The sequence below is a fragment of the Microcaecilia unicolor genome, chromosome 4, assembly GCF_901765095.1.
Source record: "Microcaecilia unicolor chromosome 4, aMicUni1.1, whole genome shotgun sequence".
Taxonomy (NCBI): Eukaryota; Metazoa; Chordata; class Amphibia; order Gymnophiona; family Siphonopidae; genus Microcaecilia; species Microcaecilia unicolor.
Window position 1 is genome coordinate 173,934,453 of NC_044034.1, and position 15,900 is coordinate 173,950,352.

At 44.0% G+C, this 15,900-nt stretch overlaps 1 protein-coding gene across 1 annotated transcript in view; it reads left to right on the forward strand.

Annotated features, from left to right (window-relative positions):
• GALNT18 (polypeptide N-acetylgalactosaminyltransferase 18) overlaps nt 1-15,900 on the forward strand; it is a 726,672-nt gene that overhangs the window by 629,048 nt on the left and 81,724 nt on the right. The window lies entirely within an intron of this gene.

Here is a 15,900-nt window from a genome sequence, read left to right on the forward strand (position 1 = left end):
TGCTCAAGGAAGTAAATTTTCTGAAGTACTGCCACAATGACCAGTTTATCTTCAAAAGGGATTAGGACATTTTTGTGCACAGAATGTTTTAGAAAAGACGATCCTGCTTTGAGAAATTCTCTCTTCAAATAACCAACACCTCCAAGCTGACGTTAAATTCCCAGCATTGGGACAGTGGTTTTTGTACGCTGTTTCTCTGAGCAAAGGACGGAATAGCTGATTACCTCTTTTGCATCTATCTGACTACATTTTAATACTATTTGCAGCCATCTTTGGTGCACATGACTCCAGTGTTGGTGTCTTCTGAACATCCTCTGCACCCTAACGCCGGTGCTAGTCCGGCACTAATTGGTTCTAGCACTAGTGTTAAATTTTGAGCATCGACCCACCTTGGTGCCCAAAATAATTAATGGGCTCCAATGATGTAATTATCGGAGCTAACACTTAATTGGTACTAATTATGATTTGGGCACCAATCTGACTACACGCTATTCTGTAATAATGGGCACCTAAGTTGAATCTCATGCAACTCAAAAGGGGATGTGGCCATGAAAAGGTTAGGGACATGCACCAAAAGATGCACAGAGTGTTACACAATAGTGGAGTTCCATGCCCAATTTGCGTGCCAAGATTTATACCAGGTTTCAGCTGGTATAAATATTTTTATATGCCTATCAAGCTGATATTTGAACACAGTGTATGGGAATCCCTTGAATTTGCAAACTGGCTGATTTGTGCAACCTGCAAGCATATTGCCAGGTGCCATATTGAAGTCTGACCCCTTGAAACTACTGTGCAAAGGAAAGGCTGAAATGAGACTCTGAAGAGCATCTGTTGTATATTTGCTCTTTTTATGTTGATTTAATCACTGAGAAATCAATTTGCTCTTTTTATGTTGATTTAATCACTGAGAAATCAATTATTTCTTTAAGTTGTCTATAAATGCCAGAATATTTTCTGATAAATAGCAATTTCCAGAGCCATTAACTAACAATTTACCTGTATAAGTTGTTCATCTTAAATTGCTCTATCAAATATGTTTGCATTTCATAGTATACTTGCTGTTAAAAGGATTTAGAAGGGACCTTCCTGGGGCTTGTTTACGTTTGAGAAGATAATAACTGTGATAAGGTCCTTTGGCCAACAGTGACCACAGCCACCAAATGGTGACAAAGACCCCAGCCAGCAGTCCTGCTAACAGTGAGGAACTTTGCCTCTAAGAAAACACTCAGACAGCCAACCTCTGATTTCTGGTTTTACTGTAGTAGTCCTCCTTGCATCACTGCACACTCAGGGTGACCTTCCCAAATCTCATGTTCAGGATATCCTTCTGCCCAGAACCCTCTTTCCTTAGGTAAAATGCATGTTCTGGTACACTGGTTCTTCCACTTCAACAAGAAAAACACTTTGTTAAACAGTTTTGGCAATATACAAATCAAACTCTCTCCATAACCCAGCCAAATGCAAATCAGTCTTCTTGTAGCCACTTCAAACCAGCTCTGTGGGGGCAATTCTCCCTTCAAAACCACTTCTTTTTCCAAATAGCAATACTTTGATAGTGAACCAATTTTAAAGAGTAGCAGGAACTCAGCTAAACAGTCATCACCCCTTGGACAGGACAGCACTCTACCTTGACCATGCCCTGTCCTCCACCCCCAGCTGTTATTCTTAGTTTCAAAGAAAATACTTCCAAAATCAAACAAGCAAATATAATAACAATAAAGCACAAAGAAACCTCTCACCACTTTCAAGGTAAGCATCTTGTCTCCATTCTGTTTCTCTACAGTTCTTCCCCCACAAGCTTTTAGGGCTGGCATGGCCTTATGTCTCTCCTTTTCCTCAGCTGGGTAATTTCCCTCCAGTACCTTCTTTCTTGACTTCTCTCTCTTCTTTCTGGGGAAGAGGCTTTCAAGGGCCTTGGGACTACACCTCATCCTTCTTATGGGGCCTCCACCACTTCACAAACCAATCTCCTTTTCTGTCCAATTAGGCTCCCTCTGCACTCCTCCCACCACCCTTCCCAGTATGGGTAGTGCTTCCTGTGGTAATTAGCAAGACTTCCCTGCCTTCCCCTTTTAAAATCCTCCTCCCATATCTGGATTCTTGGAAGCAACAACTCTAGCTCCATATTTCATGGAAGTTGTAGTTTCTGTTTAAAGGCAAAGTACCATTTCCTTTGTTACTTGCAACTTTAACCTATAATCAGAGAGTCAGAGCTCCCCACTGTGGGACTCCCAGACAAGGCACCACCTTTTACAGCCTGACAGGACCTCAACCTGTCACATAATGCATAGATTGCATTTTCAGCTGTATGCATGCAATATTCCATAGAAGACATACCCATATAAAAAATAAAAACTGGTGCAAGAGTTCCTGAGTGCTTTGCATCTTTGGCAAGTTTCAAAGTGAAAATATATGTATACTTTTTAACATGGCGCAAAGTCCAGAGGTGAAAAAAAAACCCATGAAGTTTGCTCCAGAGCTGATAATTGCCTCCAAAGCTCTTTCTGCCCAGTACTGGCTAGTGAATATAAAGAGGAATGTGAAAAAGCAGTCTAGTTAATGACTCTCATTTGCTAAATTCCTGAGCTCCTGTCTCGCAGACAAAACTTTTCAATCCTTGTAATGATCTGAAATTACTGAGAAATATTCATTGGCCCTATAAAGAGGACTGTTTGGTAACATTTCATCACTGACACTTTACCACCTGACAGTTCATCACTGAGCCCCTTCATGACTGACCCCATTCATCCTCTGACACTTCATCAATGAGATACTTGCAGTTCATTTTGTGACACTTCATCACTCTGGATATTTCATCATGCAGTATCAATCTAAATATATTCAGTCTTATGGTTAATGTTTTTCCTGATGTCTCCAAAGACACACAGAAAAGAAGGAAAACATTTTTGCTGTTGGAATCAGGTGTTCTATTTTTTTTTTCTAAAACTTCCCTGCAACTATGTAATAAGATACCAATCTGTGTGCTATGTATTCTTTGAACCAACTCATTTGACTAATGTTCTTGTTTCTAAAAGATTCCTACTGCCACTATCGCTACACATAGTTTCACTGGAGAAGATGTTTGAAAAGTACCTCTAAAGTCTCTTATATTGTATAGTATCCATTTGCTGATAGGGTTGTTCATTTTTTCTATGTAAATTAATTTCTATGTGATTTTATTGATGTTCTATCCCCTATAATTAGTGGAATAAAGCGTTTGGTAATTAGCTTCCTTCCTAATTGATATTGCATACATATAGTGCACTCCATTTAAATGCACATCAGATAAGTGCATGCTCTGTTTAACTGCATGCCGTACTTCGGTCCCATTTTTGGTGCCATCAATTTCTATGGGGACAAACTTCAGTTTAGCGCACCACTGATAAGTGCAAGATTCGCTTACATGCATGGTTTAAGACCGCTCCTCTGCAAGGAAGACTCCGCATAAGTGCGCGCACGGAATATGGAAGCCAATTGGCGCGTGACAACAAGATTTCAAATTTACCCCCCCTTTAGCTGCCACAGGCAGAATAAGTGAAAGAATGTTGTTAGAGTGTACACTAGGGTCGTCGTCGCGGCGGAACTGTAAGACTTTAACACTGGTTGAACGAATAGAAGTTCTTAAAAATTAGAAAACAAACAAAGTCAAGCATCTATTGATAAAGAATATGGTGTCAATCCCAGTCAAATTTCACGTATCTTGAAGCAGAAAGACCAGCTTCTGGAAGACTGGCAAAACAATACAAATCCACAACAGAACGAAAACGGGCGGGAAAAGCTGAGGAGGTAGAAGATGCTCTTCGGTGGTTTTCCTGAGTCAAGAGCAGACAGTTTCCTGTCAGTGGTCCACTGCTTATGGAGAAAACTAACCAGCTAGCTGAAAGTCTTGGACTAACTGAATTCAAAGCCACTGTTGGATGGTTGGAAAGATGGAAGGAGAGGAACAGCATAAAATTCAAGAAACAGCATGGTGAGAAACAAGACGCTGATGACTTTGGTGCTGAAAATTGGGTTGTTTCAGTTCTTCCTACCATCTTGAACGAGTTTGCACCTTGTGACATTTTCAATGTTGACGAAAACGGTCTCTACTGGTGAATGATTCCTGATGGAACACTTGCATTCAAACATGCCGAAACTACTGGAGGTAAAACGTTGAAGGACCAACTGACGATCCTCCTTTGCTGCAATATGGAAGAGAAGTTGGAACTCCTCGTCATTGGAAAGAGCAAACAGCCCCATTGCTTCAAGAAAGTTAAGTGACTTCCTGTGTCATACGAGGCTAACGCAAATTCATGGATGACTGGGGAAATTTGGAAGCAGTGGCTATAGAAGTTAGACACTAGAATCCGCACAAAGGCGTCAGATTTTGTTGCTTTGTGATAATTGTGCTGCACACAGGGATGATGTCAGGCTGTCTAACATCAAGGTGGTCTTCCTGCCACCAAACATTACCTCTCTGATCCAACCTATGGATCAGGGCATAATAGCCAATTTCAAACAACGTTATCGGGCTCTTGTGCTACGTCGTCTGATGAACGCTATGGATGACCAGACAGGCAAAGATAAACGTGCTGTTGAACTGGCTCATAATCTATCACTGTTGGATTCCCTACATATGCAGAAAGAAGCCTGGAATCATGTTACACAGGCAATCATTGTGAACTGCTACAAGTGGGCAAGCTTTGTTAAGGATGTGGAGAGGGACGAAACAGATGCAGCTGTTGCAAACGTATCAGATGGACAGGTTATTGACATCCCAGCCGGTGTTACTGAAGAGGAGTTTCATCACTATGTAGCTGTTGATTACTACAAACAGCTGACGACAGCACTGATGTGGAGATATGCGCCTACCTGCAGGCAACAACAGCTGATGGTGAAACGGGATGAAATGAGCAGCGAGGCACATGCTGACGAAATTCAACAACTTCCACCTGTCACTTTTGCAAGAGCGCTGGAGAGACACCGTGCAGGCCTATCTGGAGGCCACATTGGATGTCAGTGCTATGACAGTTTTTACCGTCTGGCAGACGTAGTTTATGGAACTCACTGACAGAGGACTATAACTGATTACTTCAAGTAAGCCTAATGTCAGTTAACGGAGACTGTATACTGTACGTATAATAATAAACAGTACTGTACATATGTTTATCAGATGTCAAGCTTCTTTGGGTCACAACGGTTAAGTGCACGCTCTGGTTAACTGCATGCATTTCTTTGGTCCCAGACCCTTGCACTTAAGCGGATTACACAGTATATATATATTTGTCTTTTTTTGGTTATTTTGCTTTGTTGTACATGAGAGATTTCTTAGATGTAATTTTTGAATTCTTAATAAAATAAAAATTTCATGAGGCTCATATTTAGGCACAGAAGAATAGCACTTTCATCACCTGACACTTTATCACACACAGAATGCTAATTTATTTATTTATTTATTTAAATCATTTATACCCCGCCTATTACCACATAAAGCAGCCCCTAAGCGGCTTACAATGAACTAATGAAACATTTACAATGACAGTGGGAGGAAGAAGGGAAGGGAATATAGCTACAATATTTAATCAAATAGGTAGGCAAGGAAAAGGAAACTAGAAGAAAAGAGAGAAGAAAGTATAGAGTCCAAAATCAGATCTTGACTCACTGAGACGCTGCAGGAATGTAATCAGAGCCTACGAACAAGACAGGAATGCGGGCGGTAGCCAGTGGCTGGAATTGGCAATCCAGGAGGAAACTGGGCCCCTTCAACATGCAGCACTCTCCAGGCACGAAGCAGCGCAGAAGAGAAGACCAGCAGCCAGCAACCACCCCAGTCCAGCAGCAAAGCCGAGAAGGCCACACAATGGAGCAATGCACAAAAGATCTTCCCATCGCAAAGGAGGCCCCGATGCCTGACAGCCAGCCACAAGCTGCGCAGCAGACCATCATGGAGTGGAGCAGTCTGACGGAGAGGCCGAAGGAGAGCCGGATCAAACAAACATCAGTGAGGAGCCAACCAACAGTGGCACTAGCATCCCGCATCGTGGGAGGCCGGTCCCCGCACTCCTGTTCCCAGTACCGGAACATCGATGTAACCGAGTGCGCAGCTGGACCGCCGACACAACGATCAAGGATGGAAATCCACTCCCTTTGAAGCCCCGGTCCGAAGCAGGCGCCGAGTAGAAAAGCAGACCACCGCGGTACCAAACGAAACTGGTTCACGTAAAATTGGGCCAGCAAACAGCCAGACAATGGTACAAATCCATGATGTTATCTGAAGCTAACAGTTTTTTAGCCCGTTACTCAGCGGCCATTTTGCATAATCGTACTAAAATTGCATGCACAGAAAACTTGTGTGGAAAATTGAGCAAAGATATTTAAATTTAAAATAACACAACTATATAATATTTTGTACCTCAGCTTCTCTGGACAGCTGTCTGTCTGGGTTCGTAACATGCTGATGTCAGCTCATCTCCAGCGTTCCCTTCCCTCTCAGTGTCCCGCCCTTGCGTAAAAAAACAAAATGACATCAGAGGAGGGCAGGACACTGAGAGAGAAGGCAAGGGAACGCTGGAGGTGACACGAGCCCAGCCTGCTGCCGCTGCAACCTCAGGTAAGATGGAAGGCTTACAGGCAGGGCGGCAGGAAGGACAGAGTCACTGGCCATGGAGTGGAGGGGAGGGGAGAATCATTGGACATGGATGGGATGGGAGGGCAGGGTACAGGAGAATCGCTGCACATGGATGGGATGGGAGGGCAGGGCAGAAGCAAATCGCTGGGTGTCGATGGGATGGGAGGCAAGGGGAGAATTGCGGTACACGGATGGGAGGGCAGAGGAGAATCGCTGGACCTAGATGGGATGAGAGGGGAGGGAAGAATCGCTGGACATGGAAGGGAGGGCAGGAGAGAGAGGAAGCGGAGGGACACTCCAACGTACTGTACATCAATCGCTGGACACGGGATGGGAGAGCAGGGCACAGGAGAATCGCTGCACATGGATGGGATGAGAGGGCAGGGCAGAAGCGAATCACTGGATATCGATGGGAGGTGGGAGAATCGCGGGACACGGAAGGTAGGGCAAGGCAGAGCAGGATCGCTGGACATAGATGGATGAGAGGGGAGGGAAGAATCGCTGGACATGTAGGGGAGGGCAGGAGAGAGAGGAGAAGCGGAGGGACACTCCAACGTAATGTACATCAATTGCTGGACATGGATGGGATGGGAGGGCAGAGCACAGGAGAATCGCTGCACATGGATGGGATGGGAGGCGAGAGGAGAATTGCGGTACATGGATGGGAGGGCAGGGAAGAGGAGAATCGCTGGACATAGATGGGATGAGAGGGGAGGGAAGAATCGCTGGACATGGAAGGGAGGGCAGGAGAGAGAGGAGAAGCAGAGGGACACTCCAACGTACTGTACATCAATCGCTGGACATGGATGGGATGGGAGGGCAGAGCACAGGAGAATCGTGGAACATAGCTGTCGGCTACTGACTTACCTGCTCTCCAGCCCACCTATTCCTCCAATTCCAAGCCTCCGGCTCACCGCTCTATCTATCTGCTTCTCACCTCAGTCACTACACTTACACCTGTTACACCGCAATCACTACTTATGGCCCCTGTCCACATCCTCTTCCTTGCCCTGTCCCTTCCTAATCTTTTTCCCCTCCCCTTACCGCTGTCTACCGCTGGAACTCATTACCCACCTGTTTTCCCTCCCGCCCTGCCCGCTTCGGCAACACCCTATTCACCCCCACCCCTCACCACCTCACCATCTCTCTTATCCCCCTCCTCCTTCCTAGCCCTCAACCTTCAACACCTCCTTCCTGCCATTAACCCTTCACCATTCCTCCTAAGTGCACCCCGTCTTCGTCGCCTTCGTCACCCGACCTCCCCCACCCTCCTCCGCACTCTCCTACTCCTCCTCCTGCTATCCGCAGGAGACATTAATCCTAATCCAGGCCCCCCTCACCTGTCCTCCTATCCATGCAAACAATTCCGTGATGTCTCCAATCTCGTCTCTATTCCCCTCCTCCCCCCCTCTTCCCTCCCCTTCTCATGTGCCTTGTGGAATGCCCACTCGGTCTGCAACAAACTGCCCTTCACCCATGATCTCTTCATCTCTCGTTCCCTTCAACTCCTCACCCTAACTGAAACCTGGCTCTCCCCCGATGACTCTGCCTCAGTCGCGGCCCTTTGTCCTGAAGGTTATCTCTTTTCCCACACTCCCCGCCCAGATGGCCGCGGTGGAGGCATCGGGCTACTTCTCTCGCCCTCCTGTAGTTTCCAACCCCTCCTCCTACCGCAGTCTCACTGCTTCTTGTCCTTTGAAGCTCACTCCATCCGGCTATTCTACCCATTACCACTCAGAGTTGCAGTCATCTACCGCCCCCCTGATAAGCCCCTCTCTTCATTCCTTACTGACTTCGACGCTTGGCTCTCCGTCTTTCTTGATCCCGCATCTCCATCCCTCAATCTTGGTGATTTTAACATTCACGTTGACAACCCATCCAACTCCTACGCTTCTAAATTCCTCACTCTGATATCCTCCTTTAACCTCCGACTATGCTCTACCACCCCTACTCACCGTGATGGCCATTGTCTCGACCTCGTTCTCTTCTCCTCCTGCTCACCTTCCAATTTCCGCACCTCAGTTCCTCCTATCTCAGATCATCACCTAATCACCCTCACACTTCATCACCCTCCCCCTCAACCTCGTCCAACTATAACCACTGCCTTCAGGAATCTCCAAGCTGTCGACCCCCCTACCCTATCCTCTCACATCTCCAATCTCTTCCCTTCCATCTCGTCTTCCGAATCTGTCGACATGGCTGTCTCTACCTACAATGAAATTCTCTCCACTGCTCTGGATACCCTAGCTCCATCCGTCGCTCGCCCCACTAAGCGCATTAATCCTCAGCCCTGGTTAACCCCTTGCATCCGTTACCTTCGCTCCTGCACCCGATCTGCTGAACGACTATGGAGGAAATCTCGCACCCTGTCAGATTTCACCCATTACAAATTCATGTTATCCTCCTTCCAGTCCTCCCTATTCCTTGCCAAACAGGAATATTATTCTCAATTAACCAATTCTCTCAGCTCCAACCCTCGTCGCTTCTTCGCCACCCTCAACTCCCTACTCAAGGTGCCCTCCGCTCCCACCCCCCCCCCTCAATCTCTCCCCAAACACTAGCTGACTACTTCCGCGATAAAGTGCAGAAGATAAACCTTGAATTCACTTCCAAGCCTTCTTCTCCCTGTGACTTCTTAACCCACTCCCTCAACCAACCTAACATAGCCTCCTTCTCCTCCTTCCCTAATCACCTTCCCCATTCATGATACCTACACTGACTACATAGTTTTACTACCTTTAGATTGTAAGCTCTCTTGAGTAGGGACTGTCCTTCCCCTTGTTTAAAATTGTACAGCGCTGCGTAACCCTAGCAGCGCTATAGAAATGCTAAGTAGTAGTAGTAGGATGGGAGGGCAGTGCAGAGGAGAATCTGTGGATATGGATGGGATGGGAGGCGATGGGAGAATCGCGGTTCTCTTAAAAACATAATCACCATTACATGATAGCCTTGCTAGCGCCCGTTTCATTTTTTTGAGAAACGGGCCTTTTTTGCTTGTATCACATAATGTACAATGAATATCTGTGGAAAACATGCACACAAATGTAATGTAAGGTCAAAACCATGACAGTTCATCAACAGCAGGCAATCACATAGCACATATCACAGCTGGATTGGAGAAGGTGAGAACAGGGTGAGGGGAGGAAGTAAGGTAGCATCTTAGAGATCTGTATAAATAACACAGGAAAGAGAATCAGTGGTGCATGGCTTTAGTTTGTGTTTAGTGAGGCTCATATTTAGGCGCAACAGAACAGGTGCTAATATGTGCTGGCACTTCCGATTTCCTTTGGACATGTGCATAAAGAAGCTATGATTAAAGGCATTCTCTCCCCCATTTCTGCTAGTTTTCCATACATATAGTTTGAATGCACCAACTGGAATATGTGCTGAAATGTCAGGTGATGAAGTGATGCACTGATGAAGTGTCAAGTGATGATGTGCCTTGATGATGAAGTGACACATTGATGAACTGTCAGGCGATGAACTGGCTCGGTGTTGATGTTTCTCAGTGATGAAGTGTCAGGTGGTGAAATGTCTGTACATCAGAGAGGCCATCTTCTTATATCATTTGTTGCAGGATTGTTGTCCCCAATTTAGTTGAAACTAAAGTTATGATTAGTTCAGTGTTGTGTCATGTCTTCCACATGTGCATTATCCCCCAGATTCTATATAGTGCGCCTAACAATTGGCGCCAAAATCGGCATGGATTCTATAACAATGCATGTAGTTTAACAAGCTAATGAGCACTGATAGCAGCACTTAACAAACAATAATGAGCACTAATTGGCAATGACTAGAATTTAGGTGCACAACTCACTAAGCGTATTCTGTAATGAAGTGCGCCGAACTTCTAATGTGTACAGGCAAAAAGGGGTGTGGTTATGGGTGGGGAAATGGGCATTTCATGGGCGTTCCAAACTTTGCGCACCTAGTTATAGAATTTGGCTTAGTACGCCTAAATCTACACATGGGGAATTTACACCAAGTTTTTTTTTAATAAATGGATGCGCGTAGATTTTGGTGCTGAAATATGAACTAAGCATATTCTATAATCAGCGCCTAAACCTAGGCACCGATTATTGAATACACCAATTTCAGCGCCGATTTTTTAGGTGCCATATATAGACTGTGCTCCTGTACAAAGATACTGTGTGCTAGTATCAAATCCTGTGCATACACAAGGTAGAATAACTATGATGAAAATAAATCAAGTTCCATAGATGTTATAGATGTGGAAGCCACATTTCATGCTGACGCATAAAAGAGTTTTATTTACCTACTATCCTTCAGTGAAAGTAAAACCTAATTAATAAGGACCATTTTTATTTTGGACCTTTGATTTAATATGTAGCATCTCCAGGTCCTGAACTTTCATTTGATTCTTCTTTCCTGACAATACTTGCATGCTTAAAGAAACTGTTTGCAAGTCAGACAAGCAGATAGAAAGCAACAGTTAGATAGAAAGCAATATTAGAAAAGGAACTATACACAGTAGCACATGTGCTCATTCCCTCTGTCACTTGATTATTAAATAGGTGGGGATTGGAGGGATTGTGGTTTGCATCGATTAATGCATAGAAAACAGTGGATGCTACTGTATGACAGAATATGTCACAAGGGCTATGGTTTGAAATGCCATTGCTACTCATGGCTTTCAAACTCATATCAATGATATCATTTTTCTGTGTAAATTAAACTGTTAAGAGTGATCCATTTGGTATACACGTGCCTGTATAATTGGATTTTCCAATGCTGGGTAATTGTTGGGTTTTTGTAAATGATTAATACGACGGTCTATGCCTAGAGCATAAACCTTATGCAGCTCCAGTTCTAAAAGAGATGATGTGCTGTAACTTAGCAACCGGTGACATTTTCAATTGATCAGTTCTGCTGGGTTGCAGTATTAATTTTAAGACCCCTTCTAAGCCAGTATTGCAAGTCTGCCTCTTCTCTTTAAAGTTCCAACTTTAAAACCCGGCTAGACTGAGTATTTCAAGAAAGTTGCTTTCGCTTTTGTGTTTCGGTTTTGTTTGTTTTATTATTATGCAGTGTTCTGAACAGTGGAAAGGGATATATACACATGGAACAATTTTATAAGCATTTTACATGAGTAAAGAGGACAGTAAATATCTTATAGGTAGAATTTGAATCCTGGCTTCCCTGCTTCATCCTCTGAATTAGGTAACTTAAGAGACATAGATGTGAATACTAATATTTTACGCAGAAGGTTGCCTGAGTTGATATGTTCATTTGATGGAGCATTTTCTGGGAATATGTTGCATTTTGTTGCACCATACAACTCCTTTATGTGGAAACAATACCTGTAAAATAAAACTAGAACTTCTTAGTGCTATCATTGCTACAGCCAAAGATATGTGTCACATTGCTCTTGCAATGCAGAGGTTGTCATAAGAGCTCAGAGCACATGTAGACTGAGAGAAACAGATTCACTCTTCTCTCCTTAATCATACTAATACTTTATGACAGTTAAACTTTCCAAGTACTGGGTATCATATTCTCATACTGACATTTTTCTACTTCTGAGCAGAATCACTTAAAGTCCTTGGCCCTTTTGGAAATTATAATAGACAGAGGAAAGAGACCGTCATTGCACATGAGAAATAAATGCCCATATCAGCTTCAAAAAAATTGTCCGCAACCACAGCCAAGAATAGAAGATTCTCTCTTTGACTATTCAAACGCTTCATTGCTCTGATCACAACATTATCAGTACATAAGTGACTAATCCAATCAGCCAATTGGTTGCAGGTAATTGCTAAAACTTAGAATTTCCCAAGCTGCAACTCTGGAAAATATCCTTTCTGGACAGTGGCTTATACAAGTCAGGCCATGCAAACAGAGAACTTTCAAAAGAAGTTTTCTCAGTATTCATCATTCTAGAAATTGCCGGGTCTTTCAGTTTTCAAATAAAGATGAAAAATATCATTTTACACAGGTAATTTACCCTCATTTCTTCAGACTGAAGAGAAAAATTGCTCATAGAGTTTTGAGGTAACAAAGAGAGGGTAAAACAGTGCACAAAGACGAGCAATAAAAGAAAAAAAGCACAGCTGGGCCTTCAAGATTGTGATAAACGGAATCCTTTATTTCGAAGAAGACCTGACGCGGGCCATGTTTTCGCGTAAAGAACGCCTGCCTCAGGGGTCCAAAGTCGCAATATTCACAAAGGCAGAGTAGGAAAATAGACTCCTAATGGCAGTAGTAAATCTCCCAAGGAGAATAAAATGCAATTATCCACTCTGTCAACAAATACGCCATTGGTGTCTTACAAATTTATATTTTATATTTTCTTTTTCTTTCTACAATATAAGGTTAAAAATTTTTCATGTATGATTTTCTAATAAAGTAGTGACATTATATATATGGAGGTTTTGGTTCCGGTGAGCAAATGATCAATGTTAAGCAGTAGGCTCAAGGGTTTGAAATAGCTAAGCCTATAGGAGACCTAATAGCCTGGCCACTGATTCATATCTGATGCCCCCGGTTCCTTTTTTCCTCCTTTTTCCCTTTGTCTTACATCACAGTACCTTTTGTTCCCATTTTGTATATGATTATGATTTAGGCACACAATTCACTAAGTTTATTCTGTAAGGTGGGGTGCACAGTTGCAAAGGGGGCATGGTGATGGGCATGGAATGGGCGTTCCTAAAATCTATGTGTATTATTATAGAATACACCTGCTGTCTCCCAGATTCTACAGAATGCACCTAGAGATCTGTGCCAAAGTCCAGGCATATTCTAAAGCAATGTAGGTAACTTAATTGGCTTAACAAGCTAATTAGCATTGATAACAGCACTTAACAAGCAATAATGAGCACTAATTGGCAAAAATTAGAATTTTTGCACACAACTCACTAATTGTATTCTGTAACACAGTGTGCCTGATGTTTAATGTGAACAGGCAAAAAGGGGCATGGTTATGGGCGGGGAAATAAGCATTTTGTGGCCGTTCTGAAATTTATGTGCGTAGTTATGCAATTTGGTCCTCTGCGCCTTAATCTACATGCTGGGATTTACGCCACATTTTTATTGGTGTAAATGGATAAACGTAGTTTTAGGCACTGGGATATCAACTAAACATATTCTATATACCATGCCTAAATCTAGGTGCAGCTTCTAGAATACACTTAGAAATGTTTTCTTCGTGGATTTTTTAGTTGCCATATATAGAATCACCCTCTGCATCTAATGTAGGCATCAGGATTTATGCCAAGTAAAACATGGCCTAAATGGATACGACACAATTTGGTTGTGTGGAGAGGCACTTGGCATATTCTATATACTGTATAGAAATTTAAGCCTATTCTATAAAATTTAGGTGTACTTTAGAGAATATGCCTAGGCATATTTTTTTATCACACGGATTTTTCAGGCACTATATATAAAATCTAGCCCTCGGTGCATTTTTCTTTTGGGACCATTATGGAAAATAAAATGTCCAAGAGAAAAATGCCCAAAAAACAGTCATTGGGATGTCTGGGGGCATCATTCTTAGTAGAATGCCCACACAGACATCCAACAGAGCAGTGGGGCAGTCTAGGGGGCACTACAGTGGACTTCACATAAAAGGTCCCAGATACACATCTCACCGTAACCCCCTTATATTGCATGGTGAGTCCTCCAGGATCAGAAAAATACTTACTGTACCTCACCTCAAATAGCTCTCAAGCTTATAGGTATCACCTATATGTAAGTACAGTAGATATTTAGTGTTTTTGGAGGGCTCACATGTTCTACCACAACTGTACCAGTTAGAGTGGGATATGGGCCTGGGTCCCCTTCTCTAGAGTCCACTGCATTGACTACTAGGCTACTCCAGGGACCTGCTTGCTGCTCTAATAGGAATGGCCATCATATCTGAAACTTTCATACAGTCTGGTATGTACTATTACTCATATCTTAGGGGGGCTTGGAGGGGGTCAGTAACCACTGGGGGAATAAGGGAAGGTTATGCCTTAATCCCTCTAGTGGTCATATGGGGCACCTTTTGGTCACTTAATCATGATTGAAACAGGTCTAGCCAAAAACGTTTTAATTTTGGCCCTAGATGCTCTCATTTTGTTCCATAATTGCAGAAAAACATCTATCTTTTGGTGCCACCCATGTCCCACCCAAAACACACTCCCTTGAAATTTGGATGAACTGTGGAGCAAAATGTCTAAAATTAGGGTGTTGAAAATTGCAACTTGGATGTTTTTGAGAGAAAGATGGCCTCTTCCACGTTATGACTTTTTTTGGCATTTAATTGTGTTGAAAATGAGCCCCTAAGAGCCATAGAGGGGAACAATCGAACAGCGCTGGCGAAATAGATTGCCGGCGATCTATTTTGGTGGCGCCGCAAACAGCTGGCCCGAACCGTATTATCGAAAAAGATGGCCAGCCATCTTTTCTTTCGATAATATGATTTGGACCGGCCAAATGCCAGAGTTTGCCGGGTTTGAGATGGCCAGTTTTGTTTTTCAGCGATAATGGAAACTAAAAGCAGCCATCTCAACCCCGGCTAAATCCAAGGCATTTGCTCGTGGGAGGAGCCGGCATTTGCTCGTGGGAGGAGCCAGCATTTGTAGTGCACTGGTCCCCCTGACATGCCAGGACACCAACCGGGCACCCTAGGGGGCACTTCTAAAAATTAAAAAAAATATATACAAATAGCTCCCAGGTGCATAGCTCCCTTACCTTGGGGGCTGAGCCCCCCAAATCCCCCCCTCCAAAACCCACTCCCCACAACTCTACACCACTACCATAGCCCTTATGGGTGAAGGGGGGCACCTACATATGGGTCCAGTGGGTTTGGGGGGGGGGGGGTTGGAGGGCTCAACACTTACCACCACAAGTGTAACAGGTAGGGGGGGGGGAATGGGCCTGGGTCCGCCTGTCTGAAGTCCACTGCAACCAACAAAAACTGTTCCAGGGACCTGCATACTGCTGGGAGCTGGGTATGACATTTGAGGCTGGCAAAAAAGGTTTTTATTTTTATTTTTTTAGTGGGGGAGGGGGTTGGTGACCACTGGGGGAGTACGGGGAGGTCATCCCCCATTCCCTCCGGTGGTCATTTGGTGAGTTGGGGCACCTTTTAGAGGCTTGGTCGTGAAAATAAAAGGACCAAGTAAAACTGGCGGAATACTGATTAACGCCGCTTTTGTTTTTTCCATTATGTGCTGAAGTCAGCCATCTGGTAGCCACGCCCATGCCCGCCCATGTCCCGCCTTCGCTACACTGCCGACTCGCCCCCTTGAACTTTCGCCGGCTCAGCGACGGGAAAGTGGTGA